This window comes from Sapajus apella, unplaced genomic scaffold (assembly GCF_009761245.1).
Source record: "Sapajus apella isolate SASKATOON/1434 unplaced genomic scaffold, GSC_monkey_1.0 scaffold91, whole genome shotgun sequence".
Lineage (NCBI taxonomy): Eukaryota > Metazoa > Chordata > Mammalia > Primates > Cebidae > Sapajus > Sapajus apella.
Window position 1 is genome coordinate 6,765,082 of NW_022437031.1, and position 14,579 is coordinate 6,779,660.

Here is a 14,579-nt window from a genome sequence, read left to right on the forward strand (position 1 = left end):
GTAGCTTGCCACTAACCAACTGTATGTCCTTAGGCAAGTCACTTCTCCAGAGAAAATTGGAACAACTTTTATGACTCCAGAAGTTGGACTTATTTAAAATTATGACCAAACTGTAATATACACTTGTCAATGGCTGTCTGGCAGTCTCTGCATAATTTTTCTCAGTTTCACCAAAATTTATTAAATTCAAACGAAAAATATGCATAAAGGCCACAAAACACTAAAGTAAAACTTACGATGTCAAAAACCTTGCCTTTAGTCTAACACATACCTGATCACATTGTGTGTAAATTGTTTTGAGTTCATTATTCTATCCCTGGCTACCAAGATACAGACAGGTACTAGGCCTACACATAGAAGATTCTACATGATTTGGAACCAGCTACCTGTACTTAAAGAACTGAAGCAGCAAACCTAAGTGATCACAGGGAAGAGTCTGTAGTTGCTGGGTTTTTTTTTTTTTTCCCCTCTTGGTATGTTAAGATTTATGTGGGTGGCTGAAATAATTATGTACAGCTGATACAGATACTAAGATTTCTGAGATGTATCCATACCAACCTTTCTGTGAATACTCTCTGTATTAGAATGCATCTTGTCTTTTTAGCATTTGAAAAAGATGATTCAGGGGTTGGTATTTTTTCAAAGCTTGTTTTAGAAAAATGGTTGACATAGCATGCATGATACCTAACATCACTCAGTTTTTATGGCTTTTTAAAAAGACTTTAGTTTTGATTTTTTCATGAAATATTAAAGATGTTTAAAGTGTTATAGTGAATAACTTCTAGTGTTTTTTTTTAAAATTTAGGCCCTCTGATAATTATTCAGTTTGTCAATAAATAGGATTGTCCTTAGCAATATTAGAATTGTCCTTATCAATACATTCTATTACCCTTTACAAAAACCCTTTTAAGGGTTCATTTAAGTGGGTCTATCTATCCATCTCTTATTTTAATTAAAATATTCCATGTGAAATTTTGCTTTCTTGACCTTGCTCATATTATTTAATTCCTTCTTTTCCTGAAATGTGCCTCCTTCTCCCTGTGTATGCAAATTGTACTGATTCTTCAAGGCCCAATCAAGGCCCAACTTCAGGAAGTCTTGTTCAAGTATTTCATTCACCCTGATGGCTCTCTTCCATGAATTCTTAATGCATGGAATAGAGTTTTCCAAGTTGTTTTGTGGGGGCTCAGTTTTTCATTCGGATTAGATCCTATTATTCTGAGGGCAAAGACTATGTTTTATGTTCTTTTTGTATCACCTAGGGAACCTGGTGTTATGTTGGGAATGTATTTAATCCCCCCCCCTTTTTTTTTGAGATGGAGTCTCACTCTGTTGCCCAGGCTGGAATACAGTGGTACAATCTCACCTCACTGCAGTCTCCTGCCTCAGTCTCCCAGTAGCTGGGACTACAGATGCACCACCAAGCCCAGCTAATTTTTTTTGTATGTGTGTATTTTTAGTAGAGATGGGGTTTTGTCATGTTGTTCAGGCTGATCTCGAACTCCAGACCTCGAATGATCCACCTGCCTCAGCCTCCCAAAGTAATGGGATTACAGGTGTGAGCCACCGTGCCCCACTGTATTTAATAGCTTTAATAACTTGTTGGCCAACAATACAACTGCTAAGTTGATACACCAAACGATGGAACTAGAAAATTATAAAATATTAGAATTATATCTACCTGTTTTTATAATTCTAGGTCATCTAGTCTAATTTACATATTTACAGGTATGGAATTGTGTCTCAGAGGATTTAAGTACTTTATTTGCAATTATATAGATGTTCATTTATACTTCAAAATACTGCTACTACCTTACTTTTGCAATGCCTAAAGATAGCATTTGACTGGTACTACTGCCTCTCCCTATTTGTCATAAGGAAAGAGGAAGATTCGATCCCACCCATTTTAGGCATTTGTGGTTATATACAGTGACGATCTTTCTCTCTCAGTGTCCATATGTAACACATTACTCCTTTAGTTCCTATAATCAACTTGAGGAACATTTATTATGAACCCAATACTGAACTAAAGCCTTGGTCTTTGCTGAACTGAACTGAGAAGTACATATTTGGTTAAGTAATTTTATTGTGGCTTTTCTAAAATGGAAACATAATAATTGTATATATTCACGGAGTCTATAGTGATGTTTCAATATATTTAGGTTGGTGCAAAAGTAATTGTAGTTTTGGGATAAATTCCTGGACACTTGCCTCCTGCCAAACCTAAACCAGGAAGAAGCTGAAACCCTGAACAGACCCATAACAAGGTCTGAAGTTGAGGCAGCAATTAAGAGCTTACCGCCCAAAAAAAGCCCAGGTCCAGATGGGTTCACAGCCGAATTCTACCAGACATACAAAGAGGAGCTGGTACCATTTCTTCTGAAACTATTCCAAACAATACAAAAAGAGGGAATTCTTCCCAAATCATTTTATGACACCAACATCATCCTGATTCCAAAACCCGGCAGAGACTCAACAAGAAAAGAAAACTTCAGGCCAATATCCATGATGAACATAGATGCAAAAATCTTCAATAAAATACTGACAAGCCGATTGCAACAGCACATCAAAAAGCTTATCCACCATGATCAAGTAGGCTGCATCCCGGGGATGCAAGGCTGGTTCAACATACGCAAGTCTATAAATGTAATTCACCACATAAACAGAACCAAAGACAAAAACCACATGATTATCTCAATTGATGCAGAGAAGGCCTTTGACAAAATTCAGCAGCTCTTTATGCTAAAAACACTCAATAAGCTAGGTATCGATGGAACGTATCTCAAAATAATAAAAGCTATTTATGACAAACCAACAGCCAATATCATACTGAATGGGCAAAAACTGGAAGCATTCCCCTTGAAATGTGGCACCAGACAAGGATGCCCGCCCTCACCACTGCTATTCAATATAGTATTAGAATTTCTAGCCAGAGCAATCAGGCAAGAAAAAGAAATAAAGGGCATTCAAACAGGAAAGGAGGAAGTCAAATTGTCCATATTTGCAGACGACATGATTGTATACCTAGAAGACCCCATTGTCTCAGCCCCAAACATCCTGAAACTGATAAGCAAGTTCAGCAAAGTCTCAGGATACAAAATCAATGTGCAAAAAATCACATGCATTCCTATACACCAATAACAGACTTAAAGAGAGCCAAATCAAGAACAAACTTCCATTCACAATTGCCACAAAGAGAATAAAATACCTAGGAATACAACTAACAAGGAATGTAAAGGACCTCTTCAAGGAGAACTACAAGCCACTGCTCAACAAAATAAGAGAGGACACAAACAGATGGAGAAACATTCCATGTTCATGGTTAGGAAGAATCAATATCGTGAAAATGGCCATACTGCCCAAAGTAATTTACAGATTCAATGCTATCCCCATCAAGCTACCAATGACCTTTTTCGCAGAACTGGAAAAAACCACCTTAAACTTCATAGGGAACCAAAAGAGAGCCCACATAGCCAAGTCAATTCTAAGCAAAAAGAACAAAGCAGGGGGCATCACACTACCAGACTTCAAACTATACTACAAGGCTACAGTAATCAAAACAGCATGGTACTGGTACCAAAACAGAGATATAGACCAATGGAACAGAACAGAGGTCTCGGAGGCAACACAACATATCTACAACCATCTGATCTTTGACAAGCCAGACAAAAACAAGCAATGGGGAAAGGATTCCCTGTTCAATAAATGGTGTTGGGAAAGCTGGCTAGCCATGTGCAGAAAGGAGAAACCGGACCCCTTCCTGACACCTTACACTAAAATTAACTCCAGATGGATTAAAGACTTAAACATAAGACCTAACACCATAAAAACCCTAGAAGAAAATCTAGGCAAAACCATTCAGGACATAGGTGTAGGCAAGGACTTCATGACCAAAACACCAAAAGCATTGACAGCAAAAGCCAAAATAGACAAATGGGACCTAATCAAACTCCACAGCTTCTGCACAGCAAAAGAAACAGTCATTAGAGTAAATCGGCAACCAACAGATTGGGAAAAAATTTTTGCAATTTACCCATCTGACAAAGGGCTGATATCCAAAATTTACAAAGAACTAAAACAGATGTACAAGAAAAAAACTAACAAGCCCATTCAAAAGTGGGCAAAGGATATGAACAGACACTTTACAAAAGAAGACATACGTGAGGCCAACAAACATATGAAAAAATGCTCATCATCACTGGTCATCAGAGAAATGCAAATCAAAACTACATTGAGATACCATCTCACGCCAGTTAGAATGGCGATCATTAAAACATCTGGAGACAACAGATGCTGGAGAGGATGTGGAGAAATAGGAACACTTTTACACTGTTGGTGGGAGTGTAAATTAGTTCAACCATTGTGGAAGACAGTGTGGCGATTCAAGGACCTAGAAACAGAAATTCCATTTGACCCAGCAATCCCATTACTGGGTATATATCCAAAGGATTACAAATTGTTCTACTATAAGGACACGTGCACACGAATGTTCATTGCAGCACTGTTTACAATAGCAAAGACCTGGAACCAACCCAAATGCCCATCGACGATAGACTGGATAGGGAAAATGTGGCACATATACACCATGGAATATTATGCAGCCATAAAAAACGATGAGTTTGTGTCCTTTGTAGGGACATGGATGAACCTGGAAACCATCATTCTCAGCAAACTGACAGAAGAGCAGAAGATCAAACACTGCATGTTCTCACTCATAGGCGGGTGTTGAACAATGACAACACATGGACACAGGGAGGGGAGCACTACACACTGGGGTCAGTTGGGGGGAAATAGGGGAGGGACGGTGGGGGGTGGGAAGCTGGGGAGAGATAGCAAGGGGAGAAATGCCAGATGTAGGTGATGGGGAAGAAGGCAGCAAATCACACTGCCACGTGTGTTCCTATGCAATAATTTTGCATGTTCTTCACATGTACCCCAAAACCTAAAATGCAATAAAATAAATAAATGGGGGAAAAAATGAACATTAAAAAAAAAGTAATTGTAGTTTTGGGCCATGAATTTTAGATCATTATAACTAGGCTGAAACACATCTTTATTAATCAAAATTGGAACCACTACAATCAACACATTTTTGCTAACAAGAAATAAGTTTGTTTATTCCTGTAACATAAAAATCCATGCTTCGGGATTCGACAAACTCTTGGAAAGCATTTTCTGCATCCTGCTGATTGTGGAAGTGTTTTCCCTGCAAAATGTTGTTGAGATGCTTAAAGAAATGGCAGTAGGTTGGGAAGAGGTCAGTTGAATATGGCGAATGAGGCAAAACTTTGTAGCCCAATTCATTCAACTTTTGAGGCATTGGTTGTGTGACGTGTGATTGGGTGTTGTGGAGAAGAATTGGGCCCTTTCTCTTGACCAGTGCTGGCTACTGGCATTGCAATTTCAGTGCATCTCATGGATATGCTGAGCATACTTATTAGATGTAATGGTTTCACTGGGATTCAGAAAGTTGTAGTGGATCAGACCAGCAGCAGACAACCAGTGACCATGACCTTTTTGGTGCAAATTTCGCTTTGGGAAGTGCTTTGGAGCTTCTTCTTGGTCCAAGCACTGAGCTGGTCATCACCAGTTGTTGTATAAAATTCAATTTTTGTTGCACATCACAATCTGATCAAGAAGTGGTACATTATTGTTGTGTAGAATAAGAGAAGACGATGCTTCAAAATGACATTTTTTTTAAATTTTCAATCAGCTCCTGAGGAACCCACTTATCAAGCTTTTTCACCTTTCCAATTTGCTTCAATTGGTCGTTGTCAACTTCTGATGGCCAGGCACTATGCTACTCATCTTCAAGGCTCTTGTCTCCTTTGCAAAACCTCTTGAACCACCACTGCACTGTACATTCACTAGCAGTTCCTAGGCCAAATGCACTGTTGATCTTGCAAGTTATCTCTACTTCTTTATGACCCATTTTGAATTCCAATAAGAAAATTGCTTGAATTTGCTTTTTGTATAATATCATTTCTATAGTCTAAAATACATAGGAAGTAATAAGTCATTAGCAAAAAAACATAAAGCAAGAAATGCCCATTAAAATGATATATAACATCACCACATTTATTTAAGAACATATTCCATTATCAAATGGCAAATTCCAACAATGCAAAAACTGCAATTACTTTTGCAGTCACCATAATGTATGGTGATCAGATCAGGGTAAGTAGCATATCTATCATCTCAAATGTTTATTATTTCTTTGTTTTTGGAACATTCAATATCCTCCTCTAGCTATTTGAAACTATATATTATTGTTAAATATAGTCATTCTACATTGGTATGGAATACTAGAACTTATTCTACTATCTAGTTGTAATTTTGTATCCTTACGTAAATCTCTCCATATCTCTTCCTTCCCCCTCTTTTTCCCAGCCTCTAGTATTCTTTCCTACTTTCCATTTTTATGAGATCAACATTTTTTAGTTTCCACATATGAGTGAGAATATGTGGTGTTTAATTTTCTGTTCTTTATTTCACTTGACATAATGTTCTCCAGTTCCATCCATGTTGCCATGAATGACAGGATTTTCATTCTTTTTTATGGCTGAATAGTATTCCATTGTACATATTATACCATATTTTCTTTATCCATTCATCTATTAATGGATACTTAGGCTCCTTCCAAATTTTGGCTATTGAGAATAGTGCTGCAATAAACATGGCGGTGCAGATGTCTCTCTGATATAATGACTTCCTTTTCTTTGGATAAATTTCCAATAGTGAGAGTGCTAGATCATATAGTAGTTCTATTTTTGACTTTTTGAGAAATCTTCATATGTTCTTCGTAGTGCCTATTGCTCTCAATTGCCACTATGCTAATTTATATTTGAGAAAGAATATGATTCACTTTCTAATATTTCTTCAATAGAAAGTAGATAAGATTTCTGATTGTTTCTTAACAATCTTCTCAAAAGGTTGCAGAAATCACAGTTGGAAACATATTCATTCTGTTGATATGGCTGAAGTTATAATTTAATCACTGTTTATACATCTATGAAATATTATTATAGGAGGATGTCAACTACCAGTTCTCCTCTTGTGACGACAAAGCTAAAAGAAACAGGTTTAAACTATATTGGTAGTGTTAGGTTACATATAATGAAGAAATGCTTAATAATGAGGTTTGTTAAATACTAGGTTAGTCAACAAAAAAAGATAGCTGAATTTCACTCCTGGGAAAATCCTTATGAAATAGAATAGATAATCATCTAACATGATCAGCTAGTGGGAATGATCTCAATGTAACTAAATGGCCTCTTAGGACTCCTCCAAACTGTGAGTTCTATGAAAATAATGTAATTGAAACCTGTTTCTAAAATAAATATATAGTTATTAATAGTACATAGAATTTTTAAATAAATTTACAGCAAATGTCTACCAAATTGGCATACAAATCTAGAATACCCTGGAGCCATGTTATAGCATTGTCATAGAATCTTTGTTATTGGTATTGTTATTTTTGTTTACTTAATTTTAGTTTTTCTACCTCATCTGCTTTAATAGATGAAGAAACTGATGACCAGAGGTTAAGGGACTTGCCCAAGGTCATAAGGTACCACTTTCAGGACTAAAACCTAGCTTCATATTTCTACTCCTGGTTCAGAGCTTTCCATCTCATCACCCTCCTAGACCTTGGGCCTTCTGTTCTGAGACTGCTTAGAGGTGAGGCTGAGATATGTCCTAGAGCAACTTACTTAATGTCAATTGTGTTCTGTATCAAATAGAACTACAAGAAATGTAAAAGAAGCTTCAGCAACCTTGAAATTAAGGAACACTGGTTTTCTCTGCCTCTGGAGGGGCCAGAGTAGTTATATATATATAGTCAGTCTCCTTCAATACATTCAGAAGAACTATATCTGCTTTTGCTCATTGCTGAAACTATAGTCCCTGACACAAAGGTACTAAAATATCTGTTAAATGAGTGAATGAATATAAATGAAATAAACTTTCTTTATTTTATAATCAGACATAAATTTTGTACTAAGCCACTGGCTATTTGTAAAGCTGGGTATAACCCTCTTTTATTCTTCAGAGGACTCTCCAAGATGTATCTTTATTTATTTTTTTGCCTCCTCTGCTTAGGAAAGTAAGACAAAACTAAACTTTAAAAAAAAATTGTTTCACTTTTTCCCAGGTAAGAGCTTCCATGTTGGTTTGCCTCTTGTGGTACAGTCAAATTTACTGCAGCAATTAACAACATGTTGTGCTATTAAATCAACACCAACACAAAATGCTTTAATTAAGCAACTATATGCCCAAGATGCTGATTAAAATTAAGCAGCTGTGGTTCCTGCTTGTAGTCTAACTCAGACACTACTGATCAGGACATGCTATATGTGTAAATGGACCTAAAGCTTGAACAAATGACAAATAGTAAATTATTTACATACGTGAATTTGACTTGATATATAATACACTCTGATATAAGAAGATCCAGAACACAAGATTTTGAATTTTAAGATGAACACACTGAGATTTAGGTTATAGCATGCCTGCCATTTATTTACTACCTACTATGTGCAAGACATTATTCTGGGGACTCTCGCTATATATATTTCTAATTTTCACAAAAATCCTATGTGATTGGCATTATCCTCAGTATAAAAACAGCCATGGAGAGGTTAAGCAATTACTCATTGCCATTTTGTAAATAAGGCAGAATTCAAGGCCAGGTTACCTGAATTGATAATCTATGATATTTCTATTGTACCATCCTACCTTTTCCAATGTAATGAGAGGAATACTGGATGAGTAATCAAGATATCTGAATTTAGATTTTGTTCTGTCTTGGGGAAGTCAACTAGTAACTCTGGCTTTAGATTTTCTTTTCTCTCTCTTTTTTTTTTTTTATAAAGGAGAAAGGTCATTTATTGTGTATGTTAGGGCATGCCTGTGGTGACAGTATTTCCTATGTGAATAGTCTTAACTCGTTCTATAAATAGAAGAGTATTTAATATTGGGATTATCAACATATCTGAGGCTCTTTTGCATTTAGTTGGCAGTATATACTTATCCAACAAATATTTATTGAGTACTTAAAATATGCAAGGCACTGTGCTATGTGCTGGAGATACGATGATGTGGGAAAACAAAGACAATGTACCCCACCTTCATGGAGCTTACAATAATTTACTGGGAGACACAGACATTGAAAACCCACCAATAAATGTAAAATTTATGAATGTGTTACATGCTACAAAAGAGAGGAATGTGATGCCATGAAAACATGATATGGTACCTTGACTCACATATGACAATGAAGAGGGCTTAGGCTGAGATCTGAAGGAGGAATAGGAGTTACCTAGACAGAGGGTAGTGGGCAAGTAAGGGAGTTCCAAGCAGAGGAAATGGCATGTGCAAGTTCCTGTAGTAGGAAGGAGCATGGAGAGTTTCAACGAATGAAAAGAGTTAAGTATAGCTAAAGCACAGAAAGCAACAGGGGGACAGTGGAGCAAGAGGAGGCTTGAGGGTAGGTAGAGACTAAACTATGCCAGGACTCCTAGGCCATGTTAAGATCTTAGTTAAGCTCTGGTTAAGTTTAGTTGCTTTGCACTTTATGAAAAAGAAATGACTCGATTTTTTTATTGTATACTTTTGTTTACCCAGTGATTTTACGAAGAAATTTTCTAGTTATATGCCATCCACATTTCAGCCTATTAAAAAGAGTAAACATAGTTGGAAACGTGACTTAGAAATGAATGACATACATTTATGAATGGAAACTAGGAAGAAAATTCTATACATGAGGAGAATTTAAATCTCTGACACATAGCATCTTAAGAGGACTCAATTCACTAAGTAGGCAAAATTTTAAATGTAACGTGTTTTTGGACAGCTATTATACAAGATATTTCTAAATAAGAAAAATAATGGCATATCTGGGTAACAACCATTGCTGGTGGAAGTGAGAGAAAGAAGAAAATGATTGTGTGCTACTGTAGTCTGGGAAAACATTATGAAGATGATTACAGTTGAATTTACCCCTGGATACTGGATATGAACTATAGGAGGAGGGTACACTACATACCTCTACTGTGTCTCAAAAACACAAATAATAATTTTAGATTTTGGAGAGTAAGAAGGAGGAAATTGATTTCTTAGCCTTTGCCTCTTTTACCACAGTTTTTTCATCCAGAGTAAAGACAAATTAGGAGTTATTTCCTAAACCAGATCCTGTGTGTGTCTACCTAGCAATCACTTCTAATGCCATAGGCTTTCAATTTACAATAGCATCTTAGAGATCATCTGATCTACTTCTTTTATTTAATAAATTAGGAAACAGGCTTCTGTCATGCATTGAGTCAGAGTTATCAGTGTCCACCCATCGGATTGCTAACAGAGAATATTCAGAGAGATATCATTTAAAGAGAGAAGCAGGGACAGAAAATGACCTTAGTATGCCAATATAAAGAATACAAACTTTAGAATCAGAATGCCTGTCTTTGCAGTCCTGGTACTACCAGGGACCTTGAATAAATTACTTAGTATCTCTGAACTTAAATTTCCTCAAGTGTAAAATACGGCTAAGAAAAATACTTCCTTTACAAGTGGGCATAAGGAATAAATGTGATTATGAGTAAAAGTGTTTTGTAGTAAAAAATACTTTGTAAATTATGAAACCTTACGTAAATATAAATTGCTGTACTGATAGAATACACCAAACCAAATTGTACAGTCAATGACAGCAACTGTACTAAATAGAATTGTATTTTGGATTCCTCTTTTTTCTTCTCCCTATTTTGTTAATTTTATTATTTTTATTGTTTGTATATTATATATTTATTATATGTACATTATAAATCTCTATTGTATGTCATCTATTACAGGGAAAGGTTATAAATTACAACCAGCCAAAAAAATAGTCCCATAGGGTAGAGTCAAGGAAGGTTCTAATCATGAAGCTTCCGTAATCCTCAGGACATGTTACCCTCCTAGCATTAATTTGTGTCAGTACACATGGAGTATTGCAAACTTAGGAAGCTCACCTAAGCTTTAGTGTTCAGACTTTTTATTGAATATTCATTACATAGGCATAATGGATTCATTTATTGCCCATGTGGTTGAACTCAGTGTTTAGGTCAACTGATATTTCATGACCCAAAGCCTCTACCCTAAGTCATATGGTTGATCTTATCGATATGGCCAGCTTCCACCTGAAGACTCTCAGGTTTGTAATGTCATAACCGTGCTCCTGGAAGAAGTTGGACGTGGCTAAGATCTTGCTAGTAAATGTTGTCTTTGATGATAGGGCTGTTGAGGAATACCATGAGTAGCCAGATAAGGTACAGTTTGTTCCTTTCAAGGTGAAGACAAACTGCAACTGAGAGGATATTTAAATAGACACTAAATATTAACAAAAATCTATGAAAGCAAAATAATTTTTCAATAGTTAATTGAATGGAGTCAATAATTTTAATATTGTTGGCTATGGGCCTTAATCAGTAGTATCATGGCATTAAGGTTGCAATAGCTCGCTGTTAAGTGCCATTCATTTTTATTAGGTTTGGGCATTGGCCATATTGGGCTCTTCAAGAAGAAGGCAGCAGGAATAAGAGCCACTTCTTTTAGTAGGTCTTGTATAATGGGTCTTACTTCTTGTACACCTTGTTTCTATCTATACTGGGCCACATTAGCTATTTTAACCTTGGTGCTGGTGGTGGGAAGGCCTGTGGGGTACCATTTGTCAAGCTTATTCTAAGTGCCAAATACTTAATATTGTTTTAATTTGTTACTCTTTGGGTCAGAGCATCAATGCTCACTGTGTTAGTCTGTTCTCACACTGCTATAAACTACCTGAAACTGGATAATTTATGGGAAAAAAAGGTTAAATTGACTCACAGTTCCACAGGATGCACAGGAAGAATGGCTGGGAGGCCTCAGAAAACTAACAATCATGGCAGAAGGCAAAGGGGAAAAGAGAGAGAGCAAAGAGGGAAGTACTACACACTTTTAAACAATGAGATCTTGTGAGAACTCACTATAATGAGAACAGAAAGGGGGAAATCCACCCCCTGTGATCCAATCATCTCCCATCAGGTCCTTCCCCCAATCCAAAAATTTTGGATTTCCAATTGTGTAAAAAATCATGAACCTCTGCTTTAGTTATGGTTTCCTCTCCCACATTAAGATTTGTTGTTTTATTTTTGTGGTTATTGGACATTCTTTAGGGAGAGACAGTCCTCTCTCCCTGCTCATATTTATAAGTTTCTTCCTGCAGTGAGTTGCAATTCAGTATCATCAGGGTTAAGGGCCTCCCTATTGTGATTGTTGCTCTATTGAGTTTAAGAAATCTGGGCTGGCTGGGCATGGTGTCTCACGCCTGTAATCCCAGCACTTTGGGAGACCAAGGCAGGTAGATCACCTGAGGTCAGGTGTTTGAGACTAGCCTGGCCAACATGGTGAAACCCCATCTCAACTAAAAATACAAAAATTAGCTGGGTGTGGTAGTAGGCACTTGTAATCCCAGCTACTCAGGAGGCTGAGGCAGCAGAATCACTTGAACCCAGGAGGCAGAGGCTGCAGTGAGCTGAGATCGTGCCATTGCACTCCAGCCTGGGCAACAAGAGCAAAACTCTCAAAAGAAAAAGAAAAGAAAAGAAAGAAACCTGGGCTTCAGTCAGATTTAATTTAATACTTTGGCATGTTGACAAGCCACAGCCCTCAATTGAACCCAGAGTCTTTTTTGGTCATTTTTATAGTTGTCCAATAGGGAGGTAATTTTTTCTGGACATTTAAAAGGGGTAAGGATAAAACATTCAGGTCTGTCTTCTATAAGGGCTTGTGCCACTGGATAACATGGGCATCTTTTTATAACTTTAAGGACTAGAATCTGTTTGGATGGTATAGGTAGCAACAGCAGTAGCAGAGGCATTTCATATGGTCCTAGTTAGCCATCTGATTTTTGGACTGTAGACTTCAGCATGCCACATGGTGACTACTCTCCTTCATATAACCAACTAATCAATGGGCCCATATATTGTACAAGATGTAGTCTTTCCCCTGAGCCTTCTATAAAATGGGGACCAAGGCCTCATTTAGTCATACAACTGATGGTCATAGAGGATAAAACTCCTCTCCCTGAGCCTAGCATCAATCATGCCTTGTGCTAGAACTGAGACACACGATTCAATCTGAAATACTCATAAAGGCCTGGGCCAATATGCATGACCCAGAGCTACTCTAAGTAGGGCCCCAATACCGTATTCCCATCCGTAACTGTATATCACTGAAACTTCTTAATTAGGTAGATTAAATCTGTAACAGAGTCTTGGTAGGAGTTGGCATATGCAGTACAGCGCAGCACAACTCATAATGCAGGCTGACCAGCAGGCAGCATCACATTTCAAAGTGCACCCTGGCCAGTTAGCAAGCCAAAAGCAAGAGAAGAAAGACCCCTAGATAGTGAGGGTTATTGCCTCAACATCCTATTCACGGTGCCAATTTTCTTGTGGTTGCCCTGCAAGAGGGGATAATTCCCTTCATGCAAAGTGTGGTTTGGATGTCAAGACTAAGATGCCACACATGCACTAAAAAAGATTTGAAAAGGTTTATTGTAGATGTAATGACGTTTTCTGGGGAGAGCAGGGGTGGCTCCCAAGCCAATCTGAAGTGGATTGAGTGAAGGGAGGGGCAAATATCTCTGGTTTTTATTGTGGTTAGGTGGTAGGGCCAAGGTGAGGTGTTCTGTGCTGGTTGTGCCTTGTGTGGTTTGAACTTTGAGGCTGGCACCATGGGAAAGAGTGTCCAGGACCGCTTATCACCTTGTCCTGATGTGGGACAAAAAGGGGAAGGGACAGAAATGAGGCTTGAAAGCTGTCACCAGCTATACAACAAAAATATACTCAGGCTTTTTATTATAATTTTCATCTATAAAAATAAATTTCAGTGCCACCAGTAAAAGGAAAAGTAGAAGTTTACCAGTGAAACAAGATGGCTAAAATGAAAACATGTTGAATTTATTTGAAAAAACTACTGGTGTTTTTAAAAATATTGATATTAATAATCTCAGATTTATGCTTATTAAATTTATCAGCCTTCTTTTTGAGGCTGTACTGAAAATTAAGATGTAGTGGTGATATTCATTCCCTTCCACTATGTAATTCTATTTTTAGAAGTCCTATGTAGCTTTAATGCTATGGTTTATTTTGAAAATATAGTTTTATTTATAAAGAATTCTTATCTGTCTTTGGATGAAACCAGATATTGCCTCATAGAAGCTGAGACCTCTGGTCTGCATCAGTGCACTTGTAGTCTATACCACAAACTAATTGTGCTGTCTTGGAAAAAAACATTTGTTCTGTGCATTAGACTCTTCATCTGTAAATTTGTTCATCCAACATCGGTTTTCTGTGCAATAGACATTGTATGAGATGTTGAGGGTACAAAACTGAATAAGGCATGCTCTTTGCTCTTAAAGAGCTCACAGTCTGGTGGGAGACATAAATGTCTGCAATTACAATATGATATGGTAATTGTCATGACTGAAGTATACATGTGGTGCTGGGAATAATAGTGATATGGATAATACCTTTACTAGGTATTCTTCACTAGGAGGGGAATAA

At 37.2% G+C, this 14,579-nt stretch overlaps 1 protein-coding gene and 1 long non-coding RNA gene across 5 annotated transcripts in view; both read left to right on the forward strand.

Moving 5' to 3' along the window:
- The window catches only part of EDA (ectodysplasin A), a 429,191-nt gene that overhangs the window by 163,666 nt on the left and 250,946 nt on the right, over window positions 1-14,579 (forward strand). The window lies entirely within an intron of this gene.
- On the forward strand, window positions 1,517-5,591 carry LOC116535059. Its single transcript, XR_004262025.1, has 3 exons — window positions 1,517-2,180; window positions 4,719-4,722; window positions 5,006-5,591. It is a non-coding gene; the product is annotated as an uncharacterized LOC116535059 (long non-coding RNA).